At 45.0% G+C, this 25,141-nt stretch overlaps 24 non-coding genes and 1 pseudogene across 24 annotated transcripts; 10 read left to right on the plus strand and 15 right to left on the minus strand.

Moving 5' to 3' along the window:
• Window positions 1-245: 245 nt before the first annotated feature.
• LOC135010967 (U1 spliceosomal RNA) lies at window positions 246-409 on the plus strand. The gene has a single exon (XR_010210233.1). It is a non-coding gene; the product is annotated as a U1 spliceosomal RNA (small nuclear RNA).
• A 152-nt stretch (window positions 410-561) lies between these two features.
• Window positions 562-724, plus strand: LOC135010762 (U1 spliceosomal RNA). Its single transcript, XR_010210055.1, has one exon. It is a non-coding gene; the product is annotated as a U1 spliceosomal RNA (small nuclear RNA).
• A 674-nt stretch (window positions 725-1,398) lies between these two features.
• LOC135010830 (U1 spliceosomal RNA) lies at window positions 1,399-1,562 on the plus strand. Its single transcript, XR_010210115.1, has one exon. It is a non-coding gene; the product is annotated as a U1 spliceosomal RNA (small nuclear RNA).
• A 152-nt stretch (window positions 1,563-1,714) lies between these two features.
• On the plus strand, window positions 1,715-1,877 carry LOC135010737 (U1 spliceosomal RNA). Its single transcript, XR_010210030.1, has one exon. It is a non-coding gene; the product is annotated as a U1 spliceosomal RNA (small nuclear RNA).
• A 674-nt stretch (window positions 1,878-2,551) lies between these two features.
• LOC135010701 (U1 spliceosomal RNA) lies at window positions 2,552-2,715 on the plus strand. The gene has a single exon (XR_010209996.1). It is a non-coding gene; the product is annotated as a U1 spliceosomal RNA (small nuclear RNA).
• A 152-nt stretch (window positions 2,716-2,867) lies between these two features.
• Window positions 2,868-3,019, plus strand: LOC135010863 (U1 spliceosomal RNA; annotated as a pseudogene).
• Window positions 3,020-3,704: 685 nt separating this feature from the next.
• LOC135010626 (U1 spliceosomal RNA) lies at window positions 3,705-3,868 on the plus strand. Its single transcript, XR_010209921.1, has one exon. It is a non-coding gene; the product is annotated as a U1 spliceosomal RNA (small nuclear RNA).
• Window positions 3,869-4,020: 152 nt separating this feature from the next.
• Window positions 4,021-4,183, plus strand: LOC135010750 (U1 spliceosomal RNA). Its single transcript, XR_010210043.1, has one exon. It is a non-coding gene; the product is annotated as a U1 spliceosomal RNA (small nuclear RNA).
• Window positions 4,184-4,857: 674 nt separating this feature from the next.
• LOC135010680 (U1 spliceosomal RNA) lies at window positions 4,858-5,021 on the plus strand. Its single transcript, XR_010209975.1, has one exon. It is a non-coding gene; the product is annotated as a U1 spliceosomal RNA (small nuclear RNA).
• Window positions 5,022-5,173: 152 nt separating this feature from the next.
• LOC135010738 (U1 spliceosomal RNA) lies at window positions 5,174-5,336 on the plus strand. Its single transcript, XR_010210031.1, has one exon. It is a non-coding gene; the product is annotated as a U1 spliceosomal RNA (small nuclear RNA).
• An 825-nt stretch (window positions 5,337-6,161) lies between these two features.
• LOC135010789 (U1 spliceosomal RNA) lies at window positions 6,162-6,324 on the minus strand. The gene has a single exon (XR_010210076.1). It is a non-coding gene; the product is annotated as a U1 spliceosomal RNA (small nuclear RNA).
• Window positions 6,325-6,476: 152 nt separating this feature from the next.
• LOC135010675 (U1 spliceosomal RNA) lies at window positions 6,477-6,640 on the minus strand. Its single transcript, XR_010209970.1, has one exon. It is a non-coding gene; the product is annotated as a U1 spliceosomal RNA (small nuclear RNA).
• Window positions 6,641-7,314: 674 nt separating this feature from the next.
• Window positions 7,315-7,477, minus strand: LOC135010772 (U1 spliceosomal RNA). The gene has a single exon (XR_010210064.1). It is a non-coding gene; the product is annotated as a U1 spliceosomal RNA (small nuclear RNA).
• A 152-nt stretch (window positions 7,478-7,629) lies between these two features.
• LOC135010689 (U1 spliceosomal RNA) lies at window positions 7,630-7,793 on the minus strand. The gene has a single exon (XR_010209984.1). It is a non-coding gene; the product is annotated as a U1 spliceosomal RNA (small nuclear RNA).
• A 674-nt stretch (window positions 7,794-8,467) lies between these two features.
• Window positions 8,468-8,630, minus strand: LOC135010790 (U1 spliceosomal RNA). The gene has a single exon (XR_010210077.1). It is a non-coding gene; the product is annotated as a U1 spliceosomal RNA (small nuclear RNA).
• Window positions 8,631-8,782: 152 nt separating this feature from the next.
• LOC135010665 (U1 spliceosomal RNA) lies at window positions 8,783-8,946 on the minus strand. The gene has a single exon (XR_010209960.1). It is a non-coding gene; the product is annotated as a U1 spliceosomal RNA (small nuclear RNA).
• A 674-nt stretch (window positions 8,947-9,620) lies between these two features.
• LOC135010791 (U1 spliceosomal RNA) lies at window positions 9,621-9,783 on the minus strand. Its single transcript, XR_010210078.1, has one exon. It is a non-coding gene; the product is annotated as a U1 spliceosomal RNA (small nuclear RNA).
• Window positions 9,784-9,935: 152 nt separating this feature from the next.
• Window positions 9,936-10,099, minus strand: LOC135010666 (U1 spliceosomal RNA). Its single transcript, XR_010209961.1, has one exon. It is a non-coding gene; the product is annotated as a U1 spliceosomal RNA (small nuclear RNA).
• Window positions 10,100-10,773: 674 nt separating this feature from the next.
• LOC135010756 (U1 spliceosomal RNA) lies at window positions 10,774-10,936 on the minus strand. Its single transcript, XR_010210049.1, has one exon. It is a non-coding gene; the product is annotated as a U1 spliceosomal RNA (small nuclear RNA).
• Window positions 10,937-11,088: 152 nt separating this feature from the next.
• LOC135010640 (U1 spliceosomal RNA) lies at window positions 11,089-11,252 on the minus strand. The gene has a single exon (XR_010209935.1). It is a non-coding gene; the product is annotated as a U1 spliceosomal RNA (small nuclear RNA).
• A 674-nt stretch (window positions 11,253-11,926) lies between these two features.
• LOC135010747 (U1 spliceosomal RNA) lies at window positions 11,927-12,089 on the minus strand. The gene has a single exon (XR_010210040.1). It is a non-coding gene; the product is annotated as a U1 spliceosomal RNA (small nuclear RNA).
• A 152-nt stretch (window positions 12,090-12,241) lies between these two features.
• LOC135010802 (U1 spliceosomal RNA) lies at window positions 12,242-12,406 on the minus strand. The gene has a single exon (XR_010210089.1). It is a non-coding gene; the product is annotated as a U1 spliceosomal RNA (small nuclear RNA).
• Window positions 12,407-13,077: 671 nt separating this feature from the next.
• Window positions 13,078-13,240, minus strand: LOC135010833 (U1 spliceosomal RNA). The gene has a single exon (XR_010210119.1). It is a non-coding gene; the product is annotated as a U1 spliceosomal RNA (small nuclear RNA).
• A 152-nt stretch (window positions 13,241-13,392) lies between these two features.
• LOC135010921 (U1 spliceosomal RNA) lies at window positions 13,393-13,557 on the minus strand. The gene has a single exon (XR_010210187.1). It is a non-coding gene; the product is annotated as a U1 spliceosomal RNA (small nuclear RNA).
• Window positions 13,558-14,529: 972 nt separating this feature from the next.
• LOC135010961 (U1 spliceosomal RNA) lies at window positions 14,530-14,693 on the minus strand. The gene has a single exon (XR_010210228.1). It is a non-coding gene; the product is annotated as a U1 spliceosomal RNA (small nuclear RNA).
• Window positions 14,694-25,141: the final 10,448 nt, after the last annotated feature.

Raw genomic sequence — 25,141 nt, forward strand, 5'->3', positions numbered from 1 at the left:
ATGCAAATCCGTCTTCTGCAGAACTTCCCCCAGGAATGCTTGCACTAGTTGTTGCATTTGGTTTGTTGTTTGGGGGTGCTTCAGTATTAGGCAGCCTTCTGCCCTCCCATGTTCATCTGAAAATATGTGTTCTCCCTGCAGTTGTTGTCCCCAGATGAGAGTTCCCTTGTGCTGCCTCAGTTGAATCTCCTTTACTTGACAAAGATGTGCATGAGCAGCGGCCCTCCCCAGCCCTATTCCAAATCATACTTATTTTGCATAGGAGATACCATGGTCATGAAGATTGTTCTCCCAGGGTGAGGTTCATTCATTGCATTTTGGGTATGCTGACCCCTGTGATTTCCCCAAATGTGGGAAACTTGACTGCATTATTTGTGGTAGTGGGGGACTGTGTTTGTGCTTTCCTCTGGTCAGCTCTGGTAAAAGTCAGATTTCTTTGTCTCAGATTTTCCTCTAGCCTTGTTCTTCTTTCGAGAGTTCCCTTGTGCTGCCTCAGTTGGATCTCCTTCACTTTACAGGGGGGTACCCGAGCAGCGACCCTCCCCAGCTCTAGCCCAACTCCTACTTACCTGCCAGGTGAGATACTATGATCATGAAGGTGCTTCTCCCAGGGCAAGGCTCACCCATTGCACTCTGGGTGTGCTGCCCCTGCGATTTCCCCAAATGTGGGAAACTTGACTGCATAATTTGTGTTTCCCTTGGTCGGCTCTCGTATAATTCAGATCTCTTTGTCTCAGGTCTCTCTCCAGCCTAGTTTGCTGTCTGTTTCCACTTCTCTTTTCTTCAGCCGCTCCCTTCTATACCCTTGTGCACTATCCTGACTTCTCCTCCCGTCTGCTTACTTTGTGCCTTCCAATGCACAATGCAAACTACAGGTAGTGCTTCAGGGCCCACACCCTTTTACTTGCCTTACAGAGCAGCTCTGGAGCTGTTACAGTGCCCAGCTGCTGCAAGAAATCAGCTTGAATGCTTCAGGGGATGGGGCATGGCCAACATGAGCCCCACACCAAAGGAGGGTGGGGGTGTTTAATGCGAACTAGGGGTCATCCAAGCACTGCAAAAGGCCGCCATGCCCTGCATGCCCCTTTTCTCTTTTCATATGCAGATGAGGGTTCCAGTCAACTTTGGCCCACTGCTTGGATAACATCACCATATGCAAATCCGTCTGCTGCAGACCTTCCCCCAGGAGTGCTTGTACTAGTTGTTGCATATGGTTTGATATTTGATGGTGCTTCAGTATTAGGCAGCCTTCCGCCCTCCCATGTTCATCTGAAAAGATGTGGTCTCCCTGCAGTTGTTGTCCCCAGATGAGAGTTCCCTTGTGCTGCCTCAGTTGAATCTCCTTTGCTTGACAGAGATGTGCCTGAGCAGCGGCCCTCACCAGCCCTATTCCAAATCATACTTATTTTGCATAGGAGATACCATGGTCATGAAGATTGTTCTCCCAGGGTGAGGTTCATTCATTGCATTCTGGGTATGCTGACCCCTGTGATTTTCCCAAATGTGGGAAACTCGACTGCATTATTTGTGGTAGTGGGGGACTGTGTTTGTGCTTTCCTCTGGTCAGCTCTGGTAAAAGTCAGATTTCTTTGTCTCAGATCTTCCTCTAGCCTTGTTCTTCTTTCGAGAGTTCCCTGGTGCTGCCTCAGTTGGATCTCCTTCACTTCACAGGGGGGAACCCGAGCAGCGACCCTCCCCAGCTCTAGCCCAACTCCTACTTACCTGCCAGGTGAGATACTATGATCATGAAGGTGCTTCTCCCAGGGCAAGGCTCACCCATTGCACTCTGGGTGTGCTGCCCCTGCGATTTCCCCAAATGTGGGAAACTTGACTGCATAATTTGTGTTTCCCCTGGTCGGCTCTCGTATAATTCAGATCTCTTTGTCTCAGGTCTCTCTCCAGCCTAGTTTGCTGTCTGTTTCCACTTCTCTTTTCTTCAGCCGCTCCCTTCTATACCCTTGTGCACTATCCTGACTTCTCCTCCCGTCTGCTTACTTTGTGCCTTCCAATGCACAATGCGAACTACAGGTAGTGCTGCAGGGCCCACACCCTTTTACTTGCCTTACAGAGCAGCTCTGGAGCTGTTACAGTGCCCAGCTGCTGCAAGAAATCAGCTTGAATGCTTCAGGGGCTGGGGCATAGCCAACATGAGCCCCACACCAAAGGAGGGTGGAGGTGTTTAATGCAAACTAGGGGTCAGCCAAGCGCCGCAAAAGGCCACCATGCCCTGCACTCCCCTTTTCTCTTTTCATATGCAGACGAGGGTTGAAGCCAACTTTGACCCACTGCTTGGATGACATCACCATATGCAAATCCATCTGCGGCAGGCCTTCCCCCAGGAATGCTTGCACTAGTTGTTGCATTTGGTTTGTTGTTTGGGGGTGCTTCAGTATTAGGCAGCCTTCTGCCCTCCCATGTTCATCTGAAAATATATGTTCTCCCTGCAGTTGTTGTCCCAAGATGAGAGTTCCCTTGTGCTGCCTCAGTTGAATCTCCTTTACTTGACAGAGATGTGCATGAGCAGCGGCCCTCCCCAGCCCTATTCCAAATCATACTTATTTTGCATAGGAGATACCATGGTCATGAAGATTTTTCTCCCAGGGTGAGGTTCATTCATTGCATTTTGGGTATGCTGACCCCTGTGATTTCCCCAAATGTCGGAAACTTGACTGCATTATTTGTGGTAGTGGGAGACTGTGTTTGTGCTTTCCTCTGGTCAGCTCTGGTAAAAGTCAGATTTCTTTGTCTCAGATTTTCCTTTAGCCTTGTTCTTCTTTCGAGAGTTCCCTTGTGCTGCCTCAGTTGGATCTCCTTCACTTTACAGGGGGGTACCCGAGCAGCGACCCTCCCCAGCTCTAGCCCAACTCCTACTTACCTGCCAGGTGAGATACTATGATCATGAAGGTGCTTCTCCCAGGGCAAGGCTCACCCATTGTACTCTGGGTGTGATGCTCCTGCGATTTCCCCAAATGTGGGAATCTTGACTGCATAATTTGTGTTTCCCCTGGTCGGCTCACGTATAATTCAGATCTCTTTGTCTCAGGTCTCTCTCCAGCCTAGTTTGCTGTCTGTTTCCACTTCTCTTTTCTTCAGCCGCTCCCTTCTATACCCTTGTGCACTATCCTGACTTCTCCTCCCATCTGCTTACTTTGTGCCTTCCAATGCACAATGCAAACTACAGGTAGTGCTGCAGGGCCCACACCCTTTTACTTGCCTTACAGAGCAGCTCTGGAGCTGTTACAGTGCCCAGCTGCTGCAAGAAATCAGCTTGAATGCTTCAGGGGCTGGGGCATAGCCAACATGAGCCCCACACCGAAGGAGGGTGGAGGTGTTTAATGCGAACTAGGGGTCATCCAAGCACCGCAAAAGGCTGCCATGCCCTGCACGCCCCTTTTCTCTTTTCATATGCAGATGAGGGTTGAAGCCAACTTTGACCCACTGCTTGGATGACATCACCGTATGCAAATCCATCTTCTGCAGAACTTCCCCCAGGAATGCTTGCACTAGTTGTTGCATTTGGTTTGTTGTTTGGGGGTGCTTCAGTATTAGGCAGCCTTCTGCCCTCCCATGTTCATCTGAAAATATGTGTTCTCCCTGCAGTTGTTGTCCCCAGATGAGAGTTTCCTTGTGCTGCCTCAGTTGAATCTCCTTTACTTGACAGAGATGTGCATGAGCAGCGGCCCTTCCCAGCCCTATTCCAAATCATACTTATTTTGCATAGGAGATACCATGGTCATGAAGATTGTTCTCCCAGGGTGAGGTTCATTCATTGCATTTTGGGTATGCTGACCTCTGTGATTTCCCCAAATGTGGGAAACTTGACTGCATTATTTGTGGTAGTGGGGGACTGTGTTTGTGCTTTCCTCTGGTCAGCTCTGGTAAAAGTCAGATTTCTTTGTCTCAGATTTTCCTCTAGCCTTGTTCTTCTTTCCAGAGTTCCCTTGTGCTGCCTCAGTTGGATCTCCTTCACTTTACAGGGGGGTACCCGAGCAGCGACCCTCCCCAGCTCTAGCCCAACTCCTACTTACCTGCCAGGTGAGATACTATGATCATGAAGGTGCTTCTCCCAGGGCAAGGCTCACCCATTGCACTCTGGGTGTGCTGCTCCTGCGATTTCCCCAAATGTGGGAAACTTGACTGCATAATTTGTGTTTCCCCTGGTCGGCTCTCGTATAATTCAGATCTCTTTGTCTCAGGTCTCTCTCCAGCCTAGTTTGCTGTCTGTTTCCACTTCTCTTTTCTTGAGCCGCTCCCTTCTATGCCCTTGCGCACTATCCTGACTTCTCCTCCTGTCTGCTTACTTTGTGCCTTCCAACGCACAATGCGAACTACAGGTAGTGCTGCAGGGCCCACACCCTTTTACTTGCCTTACAGAGCAGCTCTGGAGCTGTTACAGTGCCCAGCTGCTGCAAGAATTCAGCTTGAATGCTTCAGGGGCTGGGGCATAGCCAACATGAGCCCCACACCAAAGGAGGGTGGAGGTGTTTAATGCAAACTAGGGGTCAGCCAAGCGCCGCAAAAGGCCACCATGCCCTGCACGCCCCTTTTCTCTTTTCATATGCAGACGAGGGTTGAAGCCAACTTTGACCAACTGCTTGGATGACATCACCATATGCAAATCCATCTGCGGCAGGCCTTCCCCCAGGAATGCTTGCACTAGTTGTTGCATTTGGTTTGTTGTTTGGGGGTGCTTCAGTATTAGGCAGCCTTCTGCCCTCCCATGTTCATCTGAAAATATATGTTCTCCCTGCAGTTGTTGTCCCAAGATGAGAGTTCCCTTGTGCTGCCTCAGTTGAATCTCCTTTACTTGACAGAGATGTGCATGAGCAGCGGCCCTCCCCAGCCCTCTTCCAAATCATACTTATTTTGCATAGGAGATACCATGGTCATGAAGATTTTTCTCCCAGGGTGAGGTTCATTCATTGCATTTTGGGTATGCTGACCCCTGTGATTTCCCCAAATGTGGGAAACTCGACTGCATTATTTGTGGTAGTGGGAGGCTGTGTTTGTGATTTCTTCTGGTCAGCTCTGGTAAAAGTCAGATTTCTTTGTTTCAGATTTTCCTTTAGCCTTGTTCTTCTTTCGAGAGTTCCCTTGTGCTGCCTCAGTTGGATCTCCTTCACTTAACAGGGGGGTGCCCGAGCAGCGACCCTCCCTAGCTCTAGCCCAACTCCTACTTACCTGCCAGGTGAGATACTATGATCATGAAGGTGCTTCTCCCAGGGCAAGGCTCACCCATTGCACTCTGGGTGTGCTGCCCCTGCGATTTCCCCAAATGTGGGAAACTTGACTGCATAATTTGTGTTTCCCCTGGTCGGCTCTCGTATAATTCAGATCTCTTTGTCTCAGATCTCTCTCCAGCCTAGTTTGCTGTCTGTTTCCACTTCTCTTTTCTTCAGCCGCTCCCTTCTATACCCTTGTGCACTATCCTGACTTCTCCTCCCGTCTGCTTACTTTGTGCCTTCCAATGCACAATGCAAACTACAGGTAGTGCTGCAGGGCCCACACCCTTTTACTTGCCTTACAGAGCGTCTCTGGAGCTGTTACAGTGCCCAGCTGCTGCAAGAAATCTGCTTGAATGCTTCAGGGGATGGGACATGGCCAACATGAGCCCCACACCAAAGGAGGGTGGAGCAGAAGGCTGCCTAATACTGAAGCACCCCCAAACAACAAACCAAATGCAACAACTAGTGCAAGCATTCCTGGGGGAAGGCCTGCCGCAGATGGATTTGCATACGGTGATGTCATCCAAGCAGTGGGTCAAAGGTGGCTTCAACCCTCGTCTGCATATAAAAACAGAAAAGGGGCGTGCAGGGCATGGTGGCCTTTTGCGGCGCTTGACTGACCCCTAGTTTGCATTAAACACCTCCACCCTCCTTCGGTGTGGGGCTCATGTTGGCTATGCCCCAGCCCCTGAAGCATTCAAGCTGATTTCTTGCAGCAGCTGGCCACTGTAACAGCTCCAGAGCTGCTCTGTAAGGCAAGTAAAAGGGTGTGGGCCCTGCAGCACTACCTGTAGTTTGCATTGTGCATTGGAAGGCACAAAGTAAGCAGACGGGAGAAGTCAGGATAGTGCACAAGGGTATAGAAGGGAGCGGCTGAAGAAAAGAGAAGTGGAAACAGACAGCAAACTAGGCTGGAGAGAGACCTGAGACAAAGAGATCTGAATTATACGAGAGCCGACCAGGGGAAACACAAATTATGCAGTCAAGTTTCCCACATTTGGGGAAATCGCAGGAGCAGCACACCCAGAGTACAATGGGTGAGCCTTGCCCTGGGAGAAGCACCTTCATGATCATAGTATCTCACCTGGCAGGTAAGTAGGAGTTGGGCTAGAGCTGGGGAGGGTCGCTGCTCGGGTACCCCCCTGTAAAGTGAAGGAGATCCAACTGAGGCAGCACAAGGGAACTCTCGAAAGAAGAACAAGGCTAAAGGAAAATCTGAGACAAAGAAATCTGACTTTTACCAGAGCTGACCAGAAGAAATCACAAACACAGCCTCCCACTACCACAAATAATGCAGTCAAGTTTCCCACATTTGGGGAAATCACAGGGGTCAGCATACCCAAAATGCAATGAATAAACCTCACCCTGGGAGAAAAATCTTCATGACCATGGTATCTCCTATGCAAAATAAGTATGATTTGGAATAGGGCTGGGGAGGGCCGCTGCTCATGCACATCTCTGTCAAGTAAAGGAGATTTAACTGAGGCAACACAAGGGAACTCTCATCTGGGGACAACAACTGCAGGGAGAACATATATTTTCAGATGAACATGGGAGGGCAGAAGGCTGCCTAATACTGAAGCACCCCCAAACAACAAACCAAATGCAACAACTAGTGCAAGCATTCCTGGGGGAAGGCCTGCCGCAGATGGATTTGCATATGGTGATGTCATCCAAGCAGTGGGTCAAAGTTGGCTTCAACCCTCGTCTGCATATGAAAAGAGAAAAGGGGCGTGCAGGGCATGGCGGCCTTTTGCGGTGCTTGGATGACCCCTAGTTCGCATTAAACACCTCCACCCTCTTTTGGTGTGGGGCTCATGTTGGCCATGCCCCATCCCCTGAAGCATTCAAGCAGATTTCTTGCAGCAGCTGGGCACTGTAACAGCTCCAGAGCTGCTCTGTAAGGCAAGTAAAAGGGTGTGGGCCCTGCAGCACTACCTGTAGTTTGCATTGTGCATTGGAAGGCACAAAGTAAGCAGACGGGAGGAGAAGTCAGGATAGTGCACAAGGTTATAGAAGGGAGCGGCTGAAGAAAAGAGAAGTGGAAACAGACAGCAAACTAGGCTGGAGAGAGACCTGAGACAAAGAGATCTGAATTATACGAGAGCCGACCAGGGGAAACACAAATTATGCAGTCAAGTTTCCCACATTTGGGGAAATCGCAGGGGCAGCACACCCAGAGTGCAATGGGTGAGCCTTGCCCTGGGAGAAGCACCATCATGATCATAGTATCTCACCTGGCAGGTAAGTAGGAGTTGGGCTAGAGCTGGGGAGGGTCTCTGCTCGGGCACCCCCCTGTCAAGTGAAGGAGATCCAACTGAGGCAGCACAAGGGAACTCTCAAAAGAAGAACAGGGCTAGAGGAAGATCTGAAACAAAGAAATCTGACTTTTACCAGAGCTGACCAGAGGAAAACACAAACACAGTCCCCCACTACCACAAATAAAGCAGTCGAGTTTCCCACATTTGGGGAAATCACAGGGGTCAGCATACCCAGAATGCAATGAATGAACCTCACCCTGGGAGAATAATCTTCATGACCATGGTATGTCCTATGCAAAATAAGTATGATTTGGGATAGAGCTGGGGTGGGCCGCTGCTCAGGCACATCTCTGTCAAGTTAAGGAGTTTCAACTGAGGCAGCACAAGGGAACTCTCATCTGGGGACAACAACTGCAGGGAGACCACATCTTTTCAGATGAACATGGGAGGGCAGAAGGCTGCCTAATACTGAAGCACCCCCAAACAACAAACCAAATGCAACAACTAGTGCAAGCATTCCTGGGGGAAGTTCTGCAGAAGACGGATTTGCATACGGTGATGTCATCCAAGCAGTGGGTCAAAGTTGGCTTCAACCCTCATCTGCATATGAAAAGAGAAAAGGGGCGTGCAGGGCATGGCGGCTTTTTGCGGTGCTTGGATGACCCCTAGTTCGCATTAAACACCTCCACCTTCCTTTGGTGTGGGGCTCATGTTGGCCATGCCCCATCCCCTGAAGCATTCAAGCTGATTTCTTGCAGCAGCTGGGCACTGTAACAGCTCCAGAGCTGCTCTGTAAGGCAAGTAAAAGGGTGTGGGCCCTGCAGCACTACCTGTAGTTTGCATTGTGCATTGGAAGGCACAAAGTAAGCAGACGGGAGGAGAAGTCAGGATAGTGCACAAGGGTATAGAAGGGAGCGGCTGAAGAAAAGAGAAGTGGAAACAGACAGCAAACTAGGCTGGAGAGAGACCTGAGACAAAGAGATCTGAATTATACGAGAGCCGACCAGGGGAAACACAAATTATGCAGTCAAGTTTCCCACATTTGGGGAAATCGCAGGAGCAGCACACCCAGAGTACAATGGGTGAGCCTTGCCCTGGGAGAAGCACCTTCATGATCATAGTATCTCACCTGGCAGGTAAGTAGGAGTTGGGCTAGAGCTGGGGAGGGTCGCTGCTCGGGTACCCCCCTGTAAAGTGAAGGAGATCCAACTGAGGCAGCACAAGGGAACTCTCGAAAGAAGAACAAGGCTAAAGGAAAATCTGAGACAAAGAAATCTGACTTTTACCAGAGCTGACCAGAGGAAAGCACAAACACAGTCTCCCACTACCACAAATAATGCAGTCAAGTTTCCCACATTTGGGGAAATCACAGGGGTCAGCATACCCAAAATGCAATGAATGAACCTCACCCTGGGAGAAAAATCTTCATGACCATGGTATCTCCTATGCAAAATAAGTATGATTTGGAATAGGGCTGGGGAGGGCCGCTGCTCATGCACATCTCTGTCAAGTAAAGGAGATTCAACTGAGGCAGCACAAGGGAACTCTCATCTTGGGACAACAACTGCAGGGAGAACACATATTTTCAGATGAACATGGGAGGGCAGAAGGCTGCCTAATACTGAAGCACCTCCAAACAACAAACCAAATGCAACAACTAGTGCAAGCATTCCTGGGGGAAGGCCTGCCGCAGATGGATTTGCATATGGTGATGTCATCCAAGCAGTGGGTCAAAGTTGGCTTCAACCCTCGTCTGCATATGAAAACAGAAAAGGGGCGTGCAGGGCATGGTGGCCTTTTGCGGCGCTTGTCTGACCCCTAGTTTGCATTAAACACCTCCACCCTCCTTCGGTGTGGGGCTCATGTTGGCTATGCCCCAGCCCCTGAAGCATTCAAGCTGATTTCTTGCAGCAGCTGGGCACTGTAACAGCTCCAGAGCTGCTCTGTAAGGCAAGTAAAAGGGTGTGGGCCCTGCAGCACTACCTGTAGTTTGCATTGTGCATTGGAAGGCACAAAGTAAGCAGACGGGAGGAGAAGTCAGGATAGTGCACAAGGGTATAGAAGGGAGCGGCTGAAGAAAAGAGAAGTGGAAACAGACAGCAAACTAGGCTGGAGAGAGACCTGAGACAAAGAGATCTGAATTATACGAGAGCCGACCAGGGGAAACACAAATTATGCAGTCAAGTTTCCCACATTTGGGGAAATCGCAGGAGCAGCACACCCAGAGTACAATGGGTGAGCCTTGCCCTGGGAGAAGCACCTTCATGATCATAGTATCTCACCTGGCAGGTAAGTAGGAGTTGGGCTAGAGCTGGGGAGGGTCGCTGCTCGGGTACCCCCCTGTAAAGTGAAGGAGATCCAACTGAGGCAGCACAAGGGAACTCTCGAAAGAAGAACAAGGCTAAAGGAAAATCTGAGACAAAGAAATCTGACTTTTACCAGAGCTGACCAGAGGAAAGCACAAACACAGTCTCCCACTACCACAAATAATGCAGTCAAGTTTCCCACATTTGGGGAAATCACAGGGGTCAGCATACCCAAAATGCAATGAATGAACCTCACCCTGGGAGAAAAATCTTCATGACCATGGTATCTCCTATGCAAAATAAGTATGATTTGGAATAGGGCTGGGGAGGGCCGCTGCTCATGCACATCTCTGTCAAGTAAAGGAGATTCAACTGAGGCAGCACAAGGGAACTCTCATCTTGGGACAACAACTGCAGGGAGAACACATATTTTCAGATGAACATGGGAGGGCAAAAGGCTGCCTAATACTGAAGCACCCCCAAACAACAAACCAAATGCAACAACTAGTGCAAGCATTCCTGGGGGAAGTTCTGCAGAAGACGGATTTGCATACGGTGATGTCATCCAAGCAGTGGGTCAAAGTTGGCTTCAACCCTCATCTGCATATGAAAAGAGAAAAGGGGCGTGCAGGGCATGGCGGCCTTTTGCGGTGCTTGGATGACCCCTAGTTCGCATTAAACACCTCCACCCTCCTTTGGTGTGGGGCTCATGTTGGCCATGCCCCATCCCCTGAAGCATTCAAGCTGATTTCTTGCAGCAGCTGGGCACTGTAACAGCTCCAGAGCTGCTCTGTAAGGCAAGTAAAAGGGTGTGGGCCCTGCAGCACTACATGTAGTGTGCATTGTGCATTGGAAGGCACAAAGTAAGCAGACGGGAGGAGAAGTCAGGATAGTGCACAAGGGTATAGAAGGGAGCGGCTGAAGAAAAGAGAAGTGGAAACAGACAGCAAACTAGGCTGGAGAGAGACCTGAGACAAAGAGATCTGAATTATACGAGAGCCGACCAGGGGAAACACAAATTATGCAGTCAAGTTTCCCACATTTGGGGAAATCGCAGGGGCAGCACACCCAGAGTGCAATGGGTGAGCCATGCCCTGGGAGAAGCACCTTCATGATCATAGTATCTCACCTGGCAGGTAAGTAGGAGTTGGGCTAGAGCTGGGGAAAGTCGCTGTTCGGGCACCCCCCTGTCAAGTGAAAGAGATCCAACTGAGGCAGCACAAGGGAACTCTCGAAAGAAGAACAAGGCTAGAGGAAGATCTGAGACAAAGAAATCTGACTTTTTCCAGAGCTGACCAGAGGAAAGCACAAACACAGTCCCCCACTACCACAAATAATGCAGTCGAGTTTCCCACATTTGGGGAAATCACAGGGGTCAGCATACCCAAAATGCAATGAATGAACCTCACCCTGGGAGAACAATCTTCATGACCATGGTATCTCCTATGCAAAATAAGTATGATTTGGGATAGGGCTGGGGAGGGCCGCTGCTCATGCACATCTCTGTCAAGTAAAGGAGATTCAACTGAGGCAGCACAAGGAAACTCTCATCTGGGGACAACAACTGCAGGGAGAACACATATTTTCAGATGAACATGGGAGGGCAGAAGGCTGCCTAATACTGAAGCACCCCCAAACAACAAACCAAATGCAACAACTAGTACAAGCATTCCTGGGGGAAGTTCTGCAGAAGACGGAATTGCATACGGTGATGTCATCCAAGCAGTGGGCCAAAGTTGGCTGGAACCCTCATCTGCATATGAAAAGAGAAAAGGGGTATGCAGGGCATGGCGGCCTTTTGCGGCGCTTGGATGACCCTTAGTTCGCATTAAACACCTCCACCCTCCTTCGGTGTGGGGCTCATGTTGGCCATGCCCCATCCCCTGAAGCATTCAAGCTGATTTCTTGCAGCAGCTTGGCACTGTAACAGCTCCAGAGCTGTTCAGTAAGGCAAGTAAAAGGGTGTGGGCCCTGCAGCACTACCTGTAGTTTGCATTGCGCATTGGAAGGCACAAAGTAAGCAGACAGGAGGAGAAGTCAGGATAGTGCACAAGGGTATAAAAGGGAGCGGCTCAAGAAAAGAGAAGTTGAAACAGACAGCAAACTAGGCTGGAGAGAGACCTGAGACAAAGAGATCTGAATTATACGAGACCTGACCAGGGGAAACACAAATTATGCAGTCAAGTTTCCCACATTTGGGGAAATCGCAGGGGCAGCACACCCAGAGTGCAATGGGTGAGCCTTGCCCTGGGAGAAGCACCTTCATGATCATAGTATCTCACCTGGCAGGTAAGTAGGAGTTGGGCTAGAGCTGGGGAGGGTCGCTGCTCGGGCACCCCCCTGTCAAGTGAAGGAGATCCAACTGAGGCAGCACAAGGAAACTCTCGAAAGAAGAACAAGGCTAGAGGAAGATCTGAAACAAAGAAATTTGACTTTTACCAGAGCTGACCAGAGGAAAACACAAACACAGTCCCCCACTACCAACAAATAAAGCAGTCGCGTTTCCCACATTTGGGGAAATCACAGAGGTCAGCATACCCAGAATGCAATGAATGAACCTCACCCTGGGAGAGTAATCTTCATGACCATGGTATCTCCTATGCAAAATAAGTATGATTTGGGATAGGGCTGGGGAGGGCCGCTGCTCATGCACATCTCTGTCAAGTAAAGGAGATTCAACTGAGGCAGCACAAGGGAACTCTCATCTGGGGACAACAACTGCAGGGAGAACACATATTTTCAGATGAACATGGGAGGGCAGAAGGCTGCCTAATACTGAAGCACCCCCAAACAACAAACCAAATGCAACAACTAGTGCAAGCATTCCTGGGGGAAGTTCTGCAGAAGACGGATTTGCATACGGTGATGTCATCCAAGCAGTGGGTCAAAGTTGGCTTCAACCCTCATCTGCATATGAAAAGAGAAAAGGGGCGTGCAGGGCATGGCGGCCTTTTGCGGTGCTTGGATGACCCCTAGTTCGCATTAAACACCCCCACCCTCCTTTGGTGTGGGGCTCATGTTTGCCATGCCCCATCCCCTGAAGCATTCAAGCTGATTTATTGCAGCAGCTGGGCACTGTAACAGCTCCAGAGCTGCTCTGAACGGCAAGTAAAAGGGTGTGGGCCCTGCAGCACTACCTGTAGTTTGCATTGTGCATTGGAAGGCACAAAGTAAGCAGACGGGAGAAGTCAGGATAGTGCGCAAGGGCATAGAAGGGAGCGGCTCAAGAAAAGAGAAGTTGAAACAGACAGCAAACTAGGCTGGAGAGAGACCTGAGAAAAAGAGATCTGAATTATACGAGAGCCGACCAGGGGAAACACAAATTATGCAGTCAAGTTTCCCACATTTGGGGAAATCGCAGGAGCAGCACACCCAGAGTGCAATGGGTGAGCCTTGCCCTGGGAGAAGCACCTTCCTGATTATAGTATCTCACCTGGCAGGTGAGTAGGAGTTGGGCTAGAGCTTGGGAGGGTCGCTGCTCGGGCACCCCCCTGTCAAGTGAAGGAGATCCAACTGAGGCAGCACTAGGAAACTCTCGAAAGAAGAACAAGGCTAGAGGAAGATCTGAGACAAAGAAATCTGACTTTTACCAGAGCTGACCAGAGGAAAGCACAAACACAGTCCCCCACTACCACAAATAATGCAGTCGAGTTTCCCCAAATTTGGGAAAATCACAGGGGTCAGCATACCCAGAATGCAATGAATGAACCTCACCCTGGGAGAACAATCTTCATGACCATGGTATCTCCTATGCAAAATAAGTATGATTTAGGATAGGGCTGGGGAGGGCCGCTGCTCAGGCACATCTCTGTCAAGTAAAGGAGATTCAACTGAGGCAGCACAAGGGAACTCTCATCTGGGGACAACAACTGCAGGGAGAACACATATTTTCAGATTAACATGGGAGGGCAGAAGGCTGCCTAATACTGAAGCACCCCCAAACAACAAACCAAATGCAACAACTAGTGCAAGCATTCCTGGGGGAAGGCCTGCAGCAGATGGATTTGCATACGGTGATGTCATCCAAGCAGTGGGTCAAAGTTGGCTTCAACCCTCGTCTGCATATGAAAAGAGAAAAGGGGCGTGCAGGGCATGGCGGCCTTTTGCGGCGCTTGGATGACCCCTAGTTCGCATTAAACACCTCCACCCTCCTTCGGTGTGGGGCTCATGTTGGCTATGCCCCAGCCCCTGAAGCATTCAAGCTGATTTCTTGCAGCAGCTGGGCACTGTAACAGCTCCAGAGCTGCTCTGTACGGCAAGTAAAAGGGTGTGGGCCCTGCAGCACTACCTGTAGTTTGCATTGTGCATTGGAAGGCACAAAGTAAGCAGACAGGAGGAGAAGTCAGGATAGTGCACAAGGGTATAAAAGGAAGGGGCTCATGAAAAAAGAAGTGGAAACAGACAGCAAACTAGGCTGGAGAGAGACCTGAGACAAAGAGATCTGAATTATACGAGAGCCGACCAGGGGAAACACAAATTATGCAGTCAAGCTTCCCACATTTGGGGAAATCAGAGTGCAATGGGTGAGCCTTGCCCTGGGAGAAGCACCTTTATGATCATAGTATCTCACCTGGCAGGTAAGTAGGAGTTGGGCTAGAGCTGGGGAGGGTCGCTGCTCGGGCACCCCCCTGTCAAGTGAAAGAGATCCAACTGAGGCAGCACAAGGGAACTCTCGAAAGAAGAACAAGGCTAGAGGAAGATCTGAGACAAATAAATCTGACTTTTACCAGAGCTGACCAGAGGAAAGCACAAACACAGTCCCCCACTACCACAAATAATGCAGTCGAGTTTCCCACATTTGGGGAAATCACAGGGGTCAGCATACCCAGAATACAATGAATGAACCTCACCCTGGGAGAACAATCTTCATGACCATGGTATCTCCTATGCAAAATAAGTATGATTTGGGATAGGGCTGGGGAGGGCCGCTGCTCAGGCACATCTCTGTCAAGTAAAGGAGATTCAACTGAGGCAGCACAAGGGAACTCTCATCTGGGGACAACAACTGCAGGGAGAACACATATTTTCAGATGAACATGGGAGGGCAGAAGGCTGCCTAATACTGAAGCACCCCCAAACAACAAACCAAATGCAACAACTAGTGCAAGCATTCCTGGGGGAAGGCCTGCAGCAGATGAATTTTAAAGCCTCCTGTTAGTGCTTCATCTACACGTTATAGCCCTGAATTTTCCAATGCCTATCTCTTTGCAAAAGAGAGATATCGGCAAGGAATAGCTGTATTGTACCTTTGCATTTTTCTCCCAAACGAAAGACACTAGAATGAAAATTTTAAAGCCTCCTGTTAGTGCTTCATCTACACGTTATAGCCCTGAATTTTCCAATGCCTATCTCTGTGCAAAAGAGAGATATCGGCAAGGAAATGCTGTATTGTACCTTTGCATTTTTCTCCCAAACGAAAGACACTAGAATGAAAATTTTAAAGCCTCCTGTTAGTGCTTCATCTACACGTTATAGCCCTGCATTTTCCAATGCCTATCTCTTTGCAAAAGAGAGATATCGGCAAGGAAAAGCTGCATTGTACCTTTGCATTTTTCTCCCAAACGAAAGACACTAGAATGAAAATTGTAAAGCCTCCTGTTAGTGCTTCATCTACACGTTATAGCCCTGCATTTTCCAATGCCTAGCTCTTTGCAAAAGAGAGATATTGGCAAGGAAAAGCTGTATTGTACCTTTGCATTTTTCTCCCAAACGAAGGACACTAGGTTGAAAATTTTAAAGCCTCCTATTAGTGCTTCATCTACACGTTATAGCCCTGAATTTTCCAATGCCTATCTCTTTGCAAAAGAGAGATATCGGCAAGGAAAAGCTGCATTGTACTTTTGCATTTTTCTCCCAAACGAAAGACACTAGAATGAAAATTTTAAAGCCTCCTTTTAGTGCTTCATCTACACGTAATAGTCCTGAATTTTCCAATGCCTATCTCTTTGCAAAAGAGAGATATCGGCAAGGAAATGCTGTATTGTACCTTTGCATTTTTCTCCCAAACGAAAGACACTAGAATTAAAATTTTAAAGCCTCCTGTTAGTGCTTCATCTACACGTTATAGCCCTGCATTTTCCTATGCCTATCTCTTTGCAAAAGAGAGATATCGGCAAGGAAAAGCTGTATTGTACCTTTGCATTTTTCTCCCAAACGAAAGACACTAGAATGAAAATTGTAAAGCCTCCTGTTAGTGCTTCATCTACACGTTATAGCCCTGAATTTTCCAATGCCTAGCTCTTTGCAAAAGAGAGATATTGGCAAGGAAAAGCTGTATTGTACCTTTGCATTTTTCTCCCAAACGAAGGACACTAGATTGAAAATTTTAAAGCCTCCTATTAGTGCTTCATCTACACGTTATAGCCCTGAATTTTCCAATGCCTATCTCTTTGCAAAAGAGAGATATCGGCAAGGAAAAGCTGCATTGTACTTTTGCATTTTTCTCCCAAACGAAAGACACTAGAATGAAAATTTTAAAGCCTCCTTTTAGTGCTTCATCTACACGTTATAGCCCTGCATTTTCCAATGCCTATCTCTTTGCAAAAGAGAGATATCGGCAAGGAAAAGCTGTATTGTACCTTTGCATTTTTCTCCCAAACGAAAGACACTAGAATGAAAATTGTAAAGCCTCCTGTTAGTGCTTCATCTACACGTTATAGCCCTGAATTTTCCAATGCCTATCTCTTTGCAAAAGAGAGATATCGGCAAGGAAAAACTGTATTGTACCTTTGCATTTTTCTCCCAAACGAAAGACACTAGAATGAAAATTTTAAAGCCTCCTGTTAGTGCTTCATCTACACGTTATAGCCCTGAATTTTCCAATGCCTAGCTCTTTGCAAAAGAGAGATATCGGCAAGGAAAAGCTGTATTGTACCTTTGCACTTTTCTCCCAAACGAAGGACACTAGAATGAAAATTTTAAAGCCTCCTGTTAGTGCTTCATCTACACGTTATAGCCCTGAATTTTCCAATGCCTATCTCTTTGCAAAAGAGAGATATCGGCAAGGAAAAGCTGTATTGTACCTTTGCATTTTTCTCCCAAACGAAAGACACTAGAATGAAAATTTTAAAGCCTCCTGTTAGTGCTTCATCTACACGTTATAGCCCTGAATTTTCCAATGCCTATCTCTGTGCAAAAGAGAGATATCGGCAAGGAAATGCTGTATTGTACCTTTGCATTTTTCTCCCAAACGAAAGACACTAGAATGAAAATTTTAAAGCCTCCTGTTAGTGCTTCATCTACACGTTATAGCCCTGCATTTTCCAATGCCTATCTCTTTGCAAAAGAGAGATATCGGCAAGGAAATGCTGCATTGTACCTTTGCATTTTTCTCCCAAACGAAAGACACTAGAATGAAAATTGTAAAGCCTCCTGTTAGTGCTTCATCTACACGTTATAGCCCTGCATTTTCCAATGCCTAGCTCTTTGCAAAAGAGAGATATTGGCAAGGAAAAGCTGTATTGTACCTTTGCATTTTTCTCCCAAACGAAGGACACTAGATTGAAAATTTTAAAGCCTCCTATTAGTGCTTCATCTACACGTTATAGCCCTGAATTTTCCAATGCCTATCTCTTTGCAAAAGAGAGATATCGGCAAGGAAAAGCTGCATTGTACTTTTGCATTTTTCTCCCAAACGAAAGACACTAGAATGAAAATTTTAAAGCCTCCTTTTAGTGCTTCATCTACACGTAATAGTCCTGAATTTTCCAATGCCTATCTCTTTGCAAAAGAGAGATATCGGCAAGGAAATGCTGTATTGTACCTTTGCATTTTTCTCCCAAACGAAAGACACTAGAATGAAAATTTTAAAGCCTCCTGTTAGTGCTTCATCTACACGTTATAGCCCTGCATTTTCCAATGCCTATCTCTTTGCAAAAGAGAGATATCGGCAAGGAAAAGCTGTATTGTACCTTTGCATTTTTCTCCCAAACGAAAGACACTAGAATGAAAATTGTAAAGCCTCCTGTTAGTGCTTCATCTACACGTTATAGCCCTGAATTTTCCAATGCCTATCTCTTTGCAAAAGAGAGATATCGGCAAGGAAAAACTGTATTGTACCTTTGCATTTTTCTCCCAAACGAAAGACACTAGAATGAAAATTGTAAAGCCTCCTGTTAGTGCTTCATCTACACGTTATAGCCCTGCATTTTCCAATGCCTAGCTCTTTGCAAAAGAGAGATATTGGCAAGGAAAAGCTGTATTGTACCTTTGCATTTTTCTCCCAAACGAAGGACACTAGATTGAAAATTTTAAAGCCTCCTATTAGTGCTTCATCTACACGTTATAGCCCTGAATTTTCCAATGCCTATCTCTTTGCAAAAGAGAGATATCGGCAAGGAAAAGCTGCATTGTACTTTTGCATTTTTCTCCCAAACGAAAGACACTAGAATGAAAATTTTAAAGCCTCCTTTTAGTGCTTCATCTACACGTTATAGCCCTGCATTTTCCAATGCCTATCTCTTTGCAAAAGAGAGATATCGGCAAGGAAAAGCTGTATTGTACCTTTGCATTTTTCTCCCAAACGAAAGACACTAGAATGAAAATTGTAAAGCCTCCTGTTAGTGCTTCATCTACACGTTATAGCCCTGAATTTTCCAATGCCTATCTCTTTGCAAAAGAGAGATATCGGCAAGGAAAAACTGTATTGTACCTTTGCATTTTTCTACCAAACGAAAGACACTAGAATGAAAATTTTAAAGCCTCCTGTTAGTGCTTCATCTACACGTTATAGCCCTGAATTTTCCAATGCCTAGCTCTTTGCAAAAGAGAGATATCGGCAAGGAAAAGCTGCATTGTACTTTTGCATTTTTCTCCCAAACGAAAGACACTAGAATGAAAATTTTAAAGCCTCCTTTTAGTGCTTCATCTACACGTAATAGTCCTGAATTTTCCAATGCCTATCTCTTTGCAAAAGAGAGATATCGGCAAGGAAATGCTGTATTGTACCTTTGCATTTTTCTCCCAAACGAAAGACACTAGAATGAAAATTTTAAAGCCTCCTGTTAGTGCTTCATCTACACGTTATAGCCCTGCATTTTCCAATGCCTATCTCTTTGCAAAAGAGAGATATCGGCAAGGAAAAGCTGTATTGTACCTTTGCATTTTTCTCCCAAACGAAAGACACTAGAATGAAAATTGTAAAGCCTCCTGTTAGTGCTTCATCTACACGTTATAGCCCTGAATTTTCCAATGCCTATCTCTTTGCAAAAGAGAGATATCGGCAAGGAAAAACTGTATTGTACCTTTGCATTTTTCTCCCAAACGAAAGACACTAGAATGAAAATTGTAAAGCCTCCTGTTAGTGCTTCATCTACACGTTATAGCCCTGCATTTTCCAATGCCTAGCTCTTTGCAAAAGAGAGATATTGGCAAGGAAAAGCTGTATTGTACCTTTGCATTTTTCTCCCAAACGAAGGACACTAGATTGAAAATTTTAAAGCCTCCTATTAGTGCTTCATCTACACGTTATAGCCCTGCATTTTCCAATGCCTATCTCTTTGCAAAAGAGAGATATCGGCAAGGAAAAGCTGCAATGTACTTTTGCATTTTTCTCCCAAACGAAAGACACTAGAATGAAAATTTTAAAGCCTCCTTTTAGTGCTTCATCTACACGTAATAGTCCTGAATTTTCCAATGCCTATCTCTTTGCAAAAGAGAGATATCGTCAAGGAAATGCTGTATTGTACCTTTGCATTTTTCTCCCAAACGAAAGACACTAGAATGAAAATTTTAAAGCCTCCTATTAGTGCTTCATCTACACGTTATAGCCCTGAATTTTCCAATGCCTAGCTCTTTGCAAAAGAGAGATATCGGCAAGGAAAAGCTGCAATGTACTTTTGCATTTTTCTCCCAAACGAAAGACACTAGAATGAAAATTGTAAAGCCTCCTGTTAGTGCTTCATCTACACGTTATAGCCCTGAATTTTCCAATGCCTATCTCTTTGCAAAAGAGAGATATCGGCAAGGAAAAACTGTATTGTACCTTTGCATTTTTCTCCCAAACGAAAGACACTAGAATGAAAATTTTAAAGCCTCCTATTAGTGCTTCATCTACACGTTATAGCCCTGAATTTTCCAATGCCTAGCTCTTTGCAAAAGAGAGATATTGGCAAGGAAAAGCTGTATTGTACCTTTGCATTTTTCTCCCAAACGAAGGACACTAGATTGAAAATTTTAAAGCTTCCTATTAGTGCTTCATCTACACGTTATAGCCCTGAATTTTCCAATGCCTATCTCTTTGCAAAAGAGAGATATCGGCAAGGAAAAGCTGTATTGTACCTTTGCATTTTTCTCCCAAACGAAGGACACTAGAATGAAAATTTTAAAGCCTCCTGTTAGTGCTTCATCTACACGTTATAGCCCTGAATTTTCCAATGCCTATCTCTTTGCAAAAGAGAGATATCGGCAAGGAAAAGCTGTATTGTACCTTTGCATTTTTCTCCCAAACGAAAGACACTAGAATGAAAATTTTAAAGCCTCCTGTTAGTGCTTCATCTACACGTTATAGCCCTGCATTTTCCAATGCCTATCTCTTTACAAAAGAGAGATATCGGCAAGGAAAAGCTGCATTGTACCTTTGCATTTTTCTCCCAAACGAAAGACACTAGAATGAAAATTGTAAAGCCTCCTGTTAGTGCTTCATCTACACGTTATAGCCCTGCATTTTCCAATGCCTAGCTCTTTGCAAAAGAGAGATATTGGCAAGGAAAAGCTGTATTGTACCTTTGCATTTTTCTCCCAAACGAAGGACACTAGATTGAAAATTTTAAAGCCTCCTATTAGTGCTTCATCTACACGTTATAGCCCTGAATTTTCCAATGATTAGCTCTTTGCAAAAGAGAGATATTGGCAAGGAAAAGCTGTATTGTACCTTTGCATTTTTCTCCCAAACGAAGGACACTAGATTGAAAATTTTAAAGCCTCCTATTAGTGCTTCATCTACACGTTATAGCCCTGAATTTTCCAATGCCTATCTCTTTGCAAAAGAGAGATATCGGCAAGGAAAAGCTGCAATGTACTTTTGCATTTTTCTCCCAAACGAAAGACACTAGAATGAAAATTTTAAAGCCTCCTTTTAGTGCTTCATCTACACGTAATAGTCCTGAATTTTCCAATGCCTATCTCTTTGCAAAAGAGAGATATCGGCAAGGAAATGCTGTATTGTACCTTTGCATTTTTCTCCCAAACGAAAGACACTAGAATGAAAATTTTAAAGCCTCCTGTTAGTGCTTCATCTACACGTTATAGCCCTGCATTTTCCAATGCCTATCTCTTTACAAAAGAGAGATATCGGCAAGGAAAAGCTGCATTGTACCTTTGCATTTTTCTCCCAAACGAAAGACACTAGAATGAAAATTGTAAAGCCTCCTGTTAGTGCTTCATCTACACGTTATAGCCCTGCATTTTCCAATGCCTAGCTCTTTGCAAAAGAGAGATATTGGCAAGGAAAAGCTGTATTGTACCTTTGCATTTTTCTCCCAAACGAAGGACACTAGATTGAAAATTTTAAAGCCTCCTATTAGTGCTTCATCTACACGTTATAGCCCTGAATTTTCCAATGCCTAGCTCTTTGCAAAAGAGAGATATTGGCAAGGAAAAGCTGTATTGTACCTTTGCATTTTTCTCCCAAACGAAGGACACTAGATTGAAAATTTTAAAGCCTCCTATTAGTGCTTCATCTACACGTTATAGCCCTGAATTTTCCAATGCCTATCTCTTTGCAAAAGAGAGATATCGGCAAGGAAAAGCTGTATTGTACCTTTGCATTTTTCTCCCAAACGAAAGACACTAGAATGAAAATTTTAAAGCCTCCTTTTAGTGCTTCATCTACACGTAATAGTCCTGAATTTTCCAATACCTATCTCTTTGCAAAAGAGAGATATCGGCAAGGAAATGCTGTATTGTACCTTTGCATTTTTCTCCCAAACGAAAGACACTAGAATGAAAATTTTAAAGCCTCCTGTTAGTGCTTCATCTACACGTTATAGCCCTGCATTTTCCAATGCCTATCTCTTTGCAAAAGAGAGATATCGGCAAGGAAAAGCTGTATTGTACCTTTGCATTTTTCTCCCAAACGAAAGACACTAGAATGAAAATTGTAAAGCCTCCTGTTAGTGCTTCATCTACACGTTATAGCCCTGAATTTTCCAATGCCTATCTCTTTGCAAAAGAGAGATATCGGCAAGGAAAAACTGTATTGTACCTTTGCATTTTTCTCCCAAACGAAAGACACTAGAATGAAAATTTGAAAGCCTCCTGTTAGTGCTTCATCTACACGTTATAGCCCTGAATTTTCCAATGCCTAGCTCTTTGCAAAAGAGAGATATTGGCAAGGAAAAGCTGTATTGTACCTTTGCATTTTTCTCCCAAACGAAGGACACTAGATTGAAAATTTTAAAGCCTCCTATTAGTGCTTCATCTACACGTTATAGCCCTGAATTTTCCAATGCCTATCTCTTTGCAAAAGAGAGATATCGGCAAGGAAAAACTGTATTGTACCTTTGCATTTTTCTCCAAACGAAAGACACTAGAATGAAAATTGTAAAGCCTCCTGTTAGTGCTTCATCTACACGTTATAGCCCTGCATTTTCCAATGCCTAGCTCTTTGCAAAAGAGAGATATTGGCAAGGAAAAGCTGTATTGTACCTTTGCATTTTTCTCCCAAACGAAGGACACTAGATTGAAAATTTTAAAGCCTCCTATTAGTGCTTCATCTACACGTTATAGCCCTGAATTTTCCAATGCCTAGCTCTTTGCAAAAGAGAGATATTGGCAAGGAAAAGCTGTATTGTACCTTTGCATTTTTCTCCCAAACGAAGGACACTAGATTGAAAATTTTAAAGCCTCCTATTAGTGCTTCATCTACACGTTATAGCCCTGAATTTTCCAATGCCTATCTCTTTGCAAAAGAGAGATATCGGCAAGGAAAAGCTGCATTGTACTTTTGCATTTTTCTCCCAAACGAAAGACACTAGAATGAAAATTTTAAAGCCTCCTTTTAGTGCTTCATCTACACGTAATAGTCCTGAATTTTCCAATGCCTATCTCTTTGCAAAAGAGAGATATCGGCAAGGAAATGCTGTATTGTACCTTTGCATTTTTCTCCCAAACGAAAGACACTAGAATGAAAATTTTAAAGCCTCCTGTTAGTGCTTCATCTACACGTTATAGCCCTGCATTTTCCAATGCCTATCTCTTTGCAAAAGAGAGATATCGGCAAGGAAAAGCTGTATTGTACCTTTGCATTTTTCTCCCAAACGAAAGACACTAGAATGAAAATTGTAAAGCCTCCTGTTAGTGCTTCATCTACACGTTATAGCCCTGAATTTTCCAATGCCTATCTCTTTGCAAAAGAGAGATATCGGCAAGGAAAAACTGTATTGTACCTTTGCATTTTTCTCCCAAACGAAAGACACTAGAATGAAAATTTTAAAGCCTCCTGTTAGTGCTTCATCTACACGTTATAGCCCTGAATTTTCCAATGCCTAGCTCTTTGCAAAAGAGAGATATTGGCAAGGAAAAGCTGTATTGTACCTTTGCATTTTTCTCCCAAACGAAGGACACTAGATTGAAAATGTTAAAGCCTCCTATTAGTGCTTCATCTACACGTTATAGCCCTGAATTTTCCAATGCCTATCTCTTTGCAAAAGAGAGATATCGGCAAGGAAAAACTGTATTGTACCTTTGCATTTTTCTCCAAACGAAAGACACTAGAATGAAAATTGTAAAGCCTCCTGTTAGTGCTTCATCTACACGTTATAGCCCTGCATTTTCCAATGCCTAGCTCTTTGCAAAAGAGAGATATTGGCAAGGAAAAGCTGTATTGTACCTTTGCATTTTTCTCCCAAACGAAGGACACTAGATTGAAAATTTTAAAGCCTCCTATTAGTGCTTCATCTACACGTTATAGCCCTGAATTTTCCAATGCCTATCTCTTTGCAAAAGAGAGATATCGGCAAGGAAAAGCTGCAATGTACTTTTGCATTTTTCTCCCAAACGAAAGACACTAGAATGAAAATTTTAAAGCCTCCTTTTAGTGCTTCATCTACACGTAATAGTCCTGAATTTTCCAATGCCTATCTCTTTGCAAAAGAGAGATATCGGCAAGGAAATGCTGTATTGTACCTTTGCATTTTTCTCCCAAACGAAAGACACTAGAATGAAAATTTTAAAGCCTCCTGTTAGTGCTTCATCTACACGTTATATCCCTGCATTTTCCAATGCCTATCTCTTTGCAAAAGAGAGATATCGGCAAGGAAAAGCTGTATTGTACCTTTGCATTTTTCTCCCAAACGAAAGACACTAGAATGAAAATTGTAAAGCCTCCTGTTAGTGCTTCATCTACACGTTATAGCCCTGAATTTTCCAATGCCTATCTCTTTGCAAAAGAGAGATATCGGCAAGGAAAAACTGTATTGTACCTTTGCATTTTTCTCCCAAACGAAAGACACTAGAATGAAAATTTTAAAGCCTCCTGTTAGTGCTTCATCTACACGTTATAGCCCTGAATTTTCCAATGCCTAGCTCTTTGCAAAAGAGAGATATTGGCAAGGAAAAGCTGTATTGTACCTTTGCATTTTTCTCCCAAACGAAGGACACTAGATTGAAAATTTTAAAGCCTCCTATTAGTGCTTCATCTACACGTTATAGCCCTGAATTTTCCAATGCCTATCTCTTTGCAAAAGAGAGATATCGGCAAGGAAAAGCTGTATTGTACCTTTGCATTTTTCTCCCAAACGAAGGACACTAGAATGAAAATTTTAAAGCCTCCTGTTAGTGCTTCATCTACACGTTATAGCCCTGAATTTTCCAATGCCTATCTCTTTGCAAAAGAGAGATATCGGCAAGGAAAAGCTGTATTGTACCTTTGCATTTTTCTCCCAAACGAAAGACACTAGAATGAAAATTTTAAAGCCTCCTGTTAGTGCTTCATCTACACGTTATAGCCCTGCATTTTCCAATGCCTATCTCTTTGCAAAAGAGAGATATCGGCAAGGAAAAGCTGCATTGTACCTTTGCATTTTTCTCCCAAACGAAAGACACTAGAATGAAAATTGTAAAGCCTCCTGTTAGTGCTTCATCTACACGTTATAGCCCTGCATTTTCCAATGCCTAGCTCTTTGCAAAAGAGAGATATTGGCAAGGAAAAGCTGTATTGTACCTTTGCATTTTTCTCCCAAACGAAGGACACTAGATTGAAAATTTTAAAGCCTCCTATTAGTGCTTCATCTACACGTTATAGCCCTGAATTTTCCAATGCCTAGCTCTTTGCAAAAGAGAGATATTGGCAAGGAAAAGCTGTATTGTACCTTTGCATTTTTCTCCCAAACGAAGGACACTAGATTGAAAA

Source organism: Pseudophryne corroboree, unplaced genomic scaffold, assembly GCF_028390025.1.
Source record: "Pseudophryne corroboree isolate aPseCor3 unplaced genomic scaffold, aPseCor3.hap2 scaffold_237, whole genome shotgun sequence".
Lineage (NCBI taxonomy): Eukaryota > Metazoa > Chordata > Amphibia > Anura > Myobatrachidae > Pseudophryne > Pseudophryne corroboree.